The 8267-nt window shown below is 27.5% G+C and overlaps 1 non-coding gene across 1 annotated transcript; it reads right to left on the minus strand.

Annotated features, from left to right (window-relative positions):
* Positions 1 to 523: 523 nt before the first annotated feature.
* On the minus strand, positions 524 to 634 carry LOC142521536 (small nucleolar RNA R71). Its single transcript, XR_012814244.1, has one exon. It is a non-coding gene; the product is annotated as a small nucleolar RNA R71 (small nucleolar RNA).
* Between the last annotated feature and the right edge of the window lie 7633 nt (positions 635 to 8267).

Here is an 8267-nt window from a genome sequence, read left to right on the forward strand (position 1 = left end):
ATGTTTTATTTATAAGTATTGTGTTGTTTTTTTTGTATGAGTATTTGGAGTCTAAAAAAAAGTGGTAGACTTATTCGAGTATCTGAAAATAATTTAAACATGGATGATAATTCAAATAATCAAGATAATGATAATAATAATAATAATAATAATAATCAAGAACATGATCAATTAAGAACACTTAGGCACCATATGAACCCTATTAGCACTAGTGCCCCATCTTGTTTAGTTTTTCCTCCTGATGGATCTAATTTCAACTTCAAACCTCAAATTATTCAACTTTTACCAAATTTTCATGGCTTAGATTCTGAAAATCCATATTTGCATCTAAGAGAATTTGAGGAAGTTTGTAACACTTATAATGATCAAAATTGTAGCATGGATATAGTTCGATTAAAGCTTTTCCCTTTTTCTTTAAAAGATCAAGCTAAAACATGGCTACAAAATTTAAGATCAAGTTCAATAAGATCATGGGAAGAAATACAACAACAATTTCTCAAAAATTTTTCATTTCCCATAGAACAAACTCTTTTAAAAGACAAATTACAACTTTTTCTCAAAAACAAGGAGAAACGTTTTATCAATGTTGGGATAGATACAAAGAATTACCTAATACATGCCCACATCATGGTTTTGAAACATGGAGAATAGTTTCTCACTTTTATGAAGGTCTAATACCTAAAGATAGGCAAATGATAGAATTCATGTGTAATGGAACTTTTGAAGATAAAAACCCAAATGAAGCTATGGAATATTTGGATTCATTAGCAGAAAATGCTCAAAATTGGGATAATATAGGAACAATAGAACCACCAACAACTAAAAACAATAATTCAACAAATGGGGGTGGTATCTATAATCTTAAAGATGATATAGATATTCAAGCTAAACTTGCATCTTTAGCAAGAAAAATTGAGTCATTAGAAATGAAAAAGACTGGTCAATTAAAAAGTATTCAAGAAATTGTTTGTCATATATGTGATACACATGATCATGCTACAAAAGATTGTCCAACATTACCTTCATTTAAAGAATGTCTCCATGAACAAGCAAATTATGTTAACAATTATAAAAAACCAATACTATATCCTTTTCCACCATCATATAATCCTGGATGGAAAAATCATCCTAATTTTAGTTGGAGGAATGATAATAATGCACAATCGTCATAACAATATTTTCAAAATAACCAAAATCATCAAGGTTATATTCCTTATGTTACACCTCCAAGAAAAAACTTTGAAGATATAATTCATGCATTTATCCAAAAGCAAGAGTCTATCAATATTCAAAACAGTTAATCAATGAGTTATTTGAAAGAAACTCTTGTAAAATTTGCATCTGCACTTAATATTCATGAAAAAGGAAAATTTCCATCTCAACCTCAACCTAATCCTAAAAATCAAAATCAAGAATTAAAAAATGAAAAAATTGATCAAATAAAATCTGTTATTACCCTTAGAAGTGGTAAAATAGTTAATGATCCATATAGTAATGAAAACAAGGATCATTGAAAATCAAAGAGTAAGGAAAATAATCCTGATACTTTTGAGAATGATGAAACCTTAAATTTTAAAAATAATATGGTGAATGATAAATCATCTGAAATAGTAAATAAGTCAAATAAACCTCCACCATTTCCTCATGTATTAACAAATCATAAAAAACAAAAAAGTGATTCTGATATCTATGAAGTTTTTAAACAAGTGTGATAAATATTCCATTATTAGATGCTATTAAACAAGTACCTTCTTATGCAAAATTTTTAAAAGACTTATGTACTGTAAAGAGAAAATTGCATGTGAAGAAAAAAGCATTCTTGGCTGAACAAGTAAGTTCTATTCTTCAAAATAATTCTAGTTTAAAATATAAAGATCCTGGTTGTCCAACAATTTCATGTATTATTGGAGAAAATAAAATTAAAAAAGCTTTGTTGGATTTGGGAGCAAGTGTGAATTTACTTCCTTATTTAGTTTATGAAAAACTTAATTTAGGAGAATTAAAACCCACTTCTGTTACTCTCTTACTGGCGAATAGGTCAATCAAAATACCTAGAGGTATTGTAGAAGATGTGTTGGTTCAAGTTGATAAATTCATATATCCTGTAGATTTTATTGTTTTGGATACACAACCAATAGAAGTACATAATGAAATTCCAGTAATATTGGGACGACCATCTCTAGCAACTTCAAATGCTTTAATTAATTGTCGAAATGGAATAATGAAATTGTCTTTTGGAAATATGACTCTAGAACTTAATGTGTTCAATTTATGTAAACAACCAAGTATTAATGAAAATGAATATGATAATGAAATTGAAACAATTGTTGATGAAAATAAACAAGAAGAAAACTTAAATCAACAATCTGAAGTTTTTTCAATAGAAAGTTTTGAGTCTAAAAATAATTTTAAAGAAGATGATAATACAAAACTTGAATTAAAAGTTTTAACATTAGAATTGAAATATATATTTCTTGGTGAAAATAAAACATTTTCTGTTGTAATTTCTTCCACTCTTTTGCCAAATCAAGAAGAAGATTTGATTAAATTACTTAAAAAATATAAAATGCAATTGGATGGACTTTGAAAGATATAAAAGGTATGAATCCTTTAATTTGTACACATAAAATTCACTTGGAAGAAAATGCTAAAACATATCAACAACCACAAAGAAGGTTAAATCCACATATGAAGGAAGTTGTTAAGAGTGAAGTATTAAAACTATTAGACGCTGGAATTATCTATCCAATTTCAGATAGTAAATGGGTAAGTCCAACACAAGTAGTACCTAAAAATTCCGGCATCACTGTTATAAAAAATGAAAAGGGAGAGTTATTACAAGCTAGGATTTCATCTAGTTGGCGTATGTGTATTGATTATAGAAAATTAAATGATGCAACTAGAAAAGATCATTTCCCACTACCATTTTTAGATCAAATTCTATAAAAAGTAGCAGGAAATTCTTATTACTGTTTTCTTGATGGGTATTCGGGGTATTATCAAATACCTATATCATTAGAAGATCAAGAAAAAACTACTTTTACTTGTCCTTTCGGAACTTTTGCATTTAAAAGAATGCCATTTGGTTTATGTAATGCTCCGGCTACTTTTCAAAGATGCATGTTAAGTATTTTCAGTGATATGATTGAAGAATATGTAGAAGTTTTTATGGATGATATAACTGTTTTTGGAAACTCATTTGAAAATTGTCTTAAAAATCTAGAAGAAGTATTAAAAAGATGTGAAGAAAAAAATCTTGTTTTAAATTGGGAAAAATGTCATTATATGGTTAAATCTGGGACTGTTTTATGACATGTGATATCTGAAAAAGGAAATGAAGTTGATAAAGCCAAAGTTGATGTTATTGCTAATTTAACATCACCAAAAACGGTCAAAGAAGTTCGATCATTCTTGGGTCATGCAGGATTTTATATAAGGTTTATAAAAAATTTCAGCATAATATCTAAACCAATTTCAAATCTTTTAACAAAAGATACACAATTTGAATGGACTCAGAAATGTGAAAATGCTTTTAAAATTTTTTTTAATCTTTTAGTTACATCACCTATTTTACAGCCTCCAGATTGGTCTTTACCATTTGAATTAATGTATGATGCAAGTGATTATGCTATAGGAGCTGTGTTAGGACAAAGAAAAGAAGGAAAACCTTATGCAATCTATTATGCTAGTAGAACCTTAAATAGTGCCCAAATAAATTATTCAACTACTGAAAAAGAATTACTTTCAGTAGTATTTGCATTAGATAAGTTTCGATCTTATTTAATTGGTTCTACTACTATTGTTTACACCGATCATTCTTCCATAAAATATTTATCAAATAAACAAGATGCTAAGCCAAGATTAATACGGTGGATTTTATTGTTACAAGAATTTGATATTATAATTAAAGATAAAAGAGGAAAAGAAAATGTTGTAGCCGATCATTTATCTAGAATAATGACTGAATCATCTTATAATGAAATACCAATAAATGAAAATTTTCCAGATGATCAGTTGTTTTATGCTACTATTATGCCCTGGTTTGCTAATATTGTAAATTTTCTTGTGACAAATAAAATGTCTTCTCATTGGAATTCACAGGATAAGAATAAATTCTTGATAGAAGTTAAAAAATTTTATTAGGATGATCCTTACTTATTTAAGTATTGTCCTGACCAAAATTTTCGACGATGCATACCCGACAATGAAGTAAGTAATGTTATTAAATTTTGTCATTCTGAAGCATGTAGAGGTTATTTTTCATCCAATAAAACAACTACAAAAATCTTACAATGTGGATTTTATTGGCCGTCTTTATTCAAAGATACGCATTTATTTTGCAAATATTGTGAAAACTGTCAGAAGATGAGATCAATTTCAAAACGAAACATGATGCCTTTAAATCCAATCATCATTATTGAAATATTTGATAGTTGGGGGATATATTTTATGGGTCCATTTCCATTATCTTTTGGATATACGTACATTTTAGTCGCTGTTGATTATGTTTCAAAATGGATTGAAGCAATTGCATGTAGAACTAATGATCACAAAGTTGTTATAAAATTTTTAAAAGAAAATATTTTTAGCCGATTTGGAATACCTAGAGCAATAATTAGTGATGGGGGAAGTCATTTTATAAATAAATCATTTTCTTCTTTGTTAAGAAAATATGGCATTACACATAAACTTTCTACCCCATATCATCCTCAAAGTAATGATCAAGTCGAACTTGCAAATAGAGAAATAAAACAAATTTTAGAAAAAACAGTTAATCCAAATCGAAAAGATTGGTATTTAAGATTAACTGATGAATTATGGGCATATAGAACTGCATTTAAAACATCATTAGGGATGTCACCATATAGGTTAGTTTTTGGTAAGCATTGTCATTTACAGGTTGAACTTGAACATAAAACTTATTGGGGCAATTAAAGCATTTAATATTAATTTAGATGATGCATCTAAATTAAGAAAATTGCAAATAAATGAACTTGAAGAATTAAAAAATGATGCATATGAAAATTCCAAGATTTATAAAGATAAAACTAAAGCCTTTCATGATAAAAATATTATGAGAAAGTCATTTGAAATTGGACAAAAAATTTTGCTTTATAATTCTCGTTTGCATTTATTTTCAGGTAAACTTAGATCGAGGTGGTCAGGACCATTTATAGTCAAATTTGTTTATCCTCATGGTGCTGTTGATATTGAAAATCCTAAAAATAATGAAGTGTTTAAAGTTAATGGGCAAAGACTTAAGCCTTTTATAGAAAATGAAATTCTTAATAATGAGTTTATGCCTTTATATGATCCACAATAGTTGTTTGATATTTTCATTTTCTTTTGCAGATTCTAGTTCATTTCCCGGTTAAGTGGCGGATAACGGTACTCCGTGACTGTTTAAGTCGGTTTCTTCAGTTTTACCAAAATAATTGAAATATATATAATAATAATAATATGGATGCGTGCATTATGAATCTTCGTAAATATTTTGCTTGTTTACCTGATAATGCGTTGAAAAAAATTTATAAAGCTAGATGTGAGCGGCTAAGGTTGATGATGTCATATGGCATACCGAATGATGTCCGTTTGATAATTGAAGCAAAAGTCCGATTGGTTGGGGAAGCAAGTGAATTAATAATAAGACATATGCCATGATTTGGTAAAAGCACATATGCCAAAAAGCGAAGAGCTAAACGTATAGGTGGATGTCATAAATGTGCAAGGTGGACTTGTAAGGAAAAATGCAAAAATATTGGAATGACATCAATGAATAGAGAAGATAAAATTTTATTCATTAAGAATGGTCTTAGTAAAGAGCCTTTGGATAATTTTCTAGAGGTTCTTGATACGCATTCTAGTGGGTACGTGCAAAATGAACTTCTTAAACTATGGTGGCAATTTCAACAGGAGGAATATCAATATGGACGGTGGAATCAGCCTTACAAAGATCCTACTGTAGTAACGCATATCTATTTAGATAAGTAAATATCTATACACAATTTCGTCTTGGGAATCTGACGTTAAAAGACCATGTTTGCCAATTTATAAGAAAATTGGATGGGAAGCATATCCTCGACTCATAGAAGGCGTTGAAGCCGTTACTGAACGTAAAATCAGAGGAAGATGTGAGCCACAATCACAACTACGCTGTATATATTTGTTTTAATTTTGTCATTTTTATTTTCTTTTAATAATAATAATTTCATGTTCAAATATTGACTTTTGGCATGTTACGTTTATAAATTCATATGCTGTGATATGAGAATTACAAAAAAACATATTTCTCAACATGTCAACGTCCACGGTAAGTAAAATCAAAAGTATTTGTGTATTTTGTGGATCTAGTGCAGGAAAAGATTCAATTTATGAAGAAGTAGCAGAAAATGTTGGAATAACACTTGCTAAAAAAAAGATTCATTTGGTATATGGTGGTGGTGAAGTTGGCCTCATGGAAAAAGTTGCAAAAGCTGCGCATGCAGGTGGAAGTAAAGTTTTAGGCATTATTCTGATTACCTTAGCCAATCTTACAGGACCAACAATAGGAGAAGAAATGAAAGTGGACAACATGTATGAACGAATTACTCAAATGATTGAACATTCAGATGCTTTCATTGCTTTGCCAAGAGGTTTCGGTACTTTGGAAGAAATATTTCATACTATTTGTTGGGCACGATTAAATATCCACAATAAGCCAATTGGTTTGTTAAATGTTAACAATTATTATGATAAACTGTTATCGTTTCTTGATGATGTTGTGGAACAGGGATTTATTTCATTAGCTTCGCGAAGGATGTTAGTTTCTGCTACAAGTGAAGGTGAACTTATTGATTTACTGCAAGGATTTAGTCATGAACCAGATCCATCCTTATCTCAACTTAATTGGCCAACATCCAAAAGTAAGAAAAAAAAATTCATGTGATGCTAAACTTGTGATTCAACGGTATGTTTTAATGTTTTTCTTTAAGATATGAATAATTTCTTCTTCTTCTCCTCTTAGTTTTTTTATATAAAAATTATAATATATACTTATATATAGTAATAATAATAATAATTTTTAGTTCAATGTCGAGTAAGGTGTCAGTAAAATGCACCTGAGACGCATTAGTTAATAATTATTGGAAAATCACGATACACTAGATTTTAATATTTATTATATTCAAAATACAGACTAAAAGAAAAATTAGTTTTTTCATATGTACCAATTTATATATATATTTTGATCAATTAATATAAAATATATAATAGATGTATTCATATATATATATATAATTGTATGTGTTTTCAAATAAAATAATTTCTAAAATTTTTATGAGAATATAGTTAAAAGATATGGTTTGTATGGTTGTTAACATGTATAATTGAAAGAATTCTTTTGTAAAAGTATAATATATACTCACACATCTTTTGTGAGTGAGTGGTGAGAAATGAGAAAACAATTAATAAACTTTTATTGATTATTAAAAAATGGTTAATTACAAGAATATAACTCCCCTTAAAAAAATATTTATTGAAAAAAGAAAAAAAAAAAAGAAGTAAATATATAACGGACTGCAAAATACTTTATTCATTGTAATTTTTTTAGATTTGATTGATGTACTATCAATGTGTTCTCAAAACATCAATATTGTGTTAAAAAAAAAAACAAACAAACAAAAAGATTTGTTTGTGCTAGATAAGTTTCAAAGGTAATCGTATTTATCTGTTATATAAATGTTTATATATATACATACATATATATATATATATATTTATGGTAGAATGTTTGGATAAAAAATTTTATGTTATTGTAAAATTTTGCAATCACGTTATTTAAAAAAAAACAATAAAAAAAAAGAAAAAATAGGGATTTTATTCTTTGTAAATTTTCCTATTTTGTTTTCAATATTAGTTTAATTAATTGTCTGCTTTAATACTTAGCCTTTTTCAATGAGAGTTAATATTCATTCCAACTCCATGAGTGAAAACTAACTATTCCTTAAACATTTTGACCTGAAAGAATATATGGAGTTGAGGCTTTTACAATAATATTCTTGATATTATACATGTTATGGAAGGTGGTGTGAATTATCTTTTTGACTATATTATTATAAAAAATTTAGAAATTTTAAAAAAAATTTTATATATATATTGTTACATTATATATTATGTGATAATAAGAATAATAATAAAAACACATTTAATTATATATTATTATATTAAACGAAAATATATATATATATATAAATCGGTATATGATTTTGTTTTTAATAAATATGTTTGTA

This window comes from Primulina tabacum, chromosome 12, assembly GCF_025594145.1.
Source record: "Primulina tabacum isolate GXHZ01 chromosome 12, ASM2559414v2, whole genome shotgun sequence".
NCBI lineage: Eukaryota > Viridiplantae > Streptophyta > Magnoliopsida > Lamiales > Gesneriaceae > Primulina > Primulina tabacum.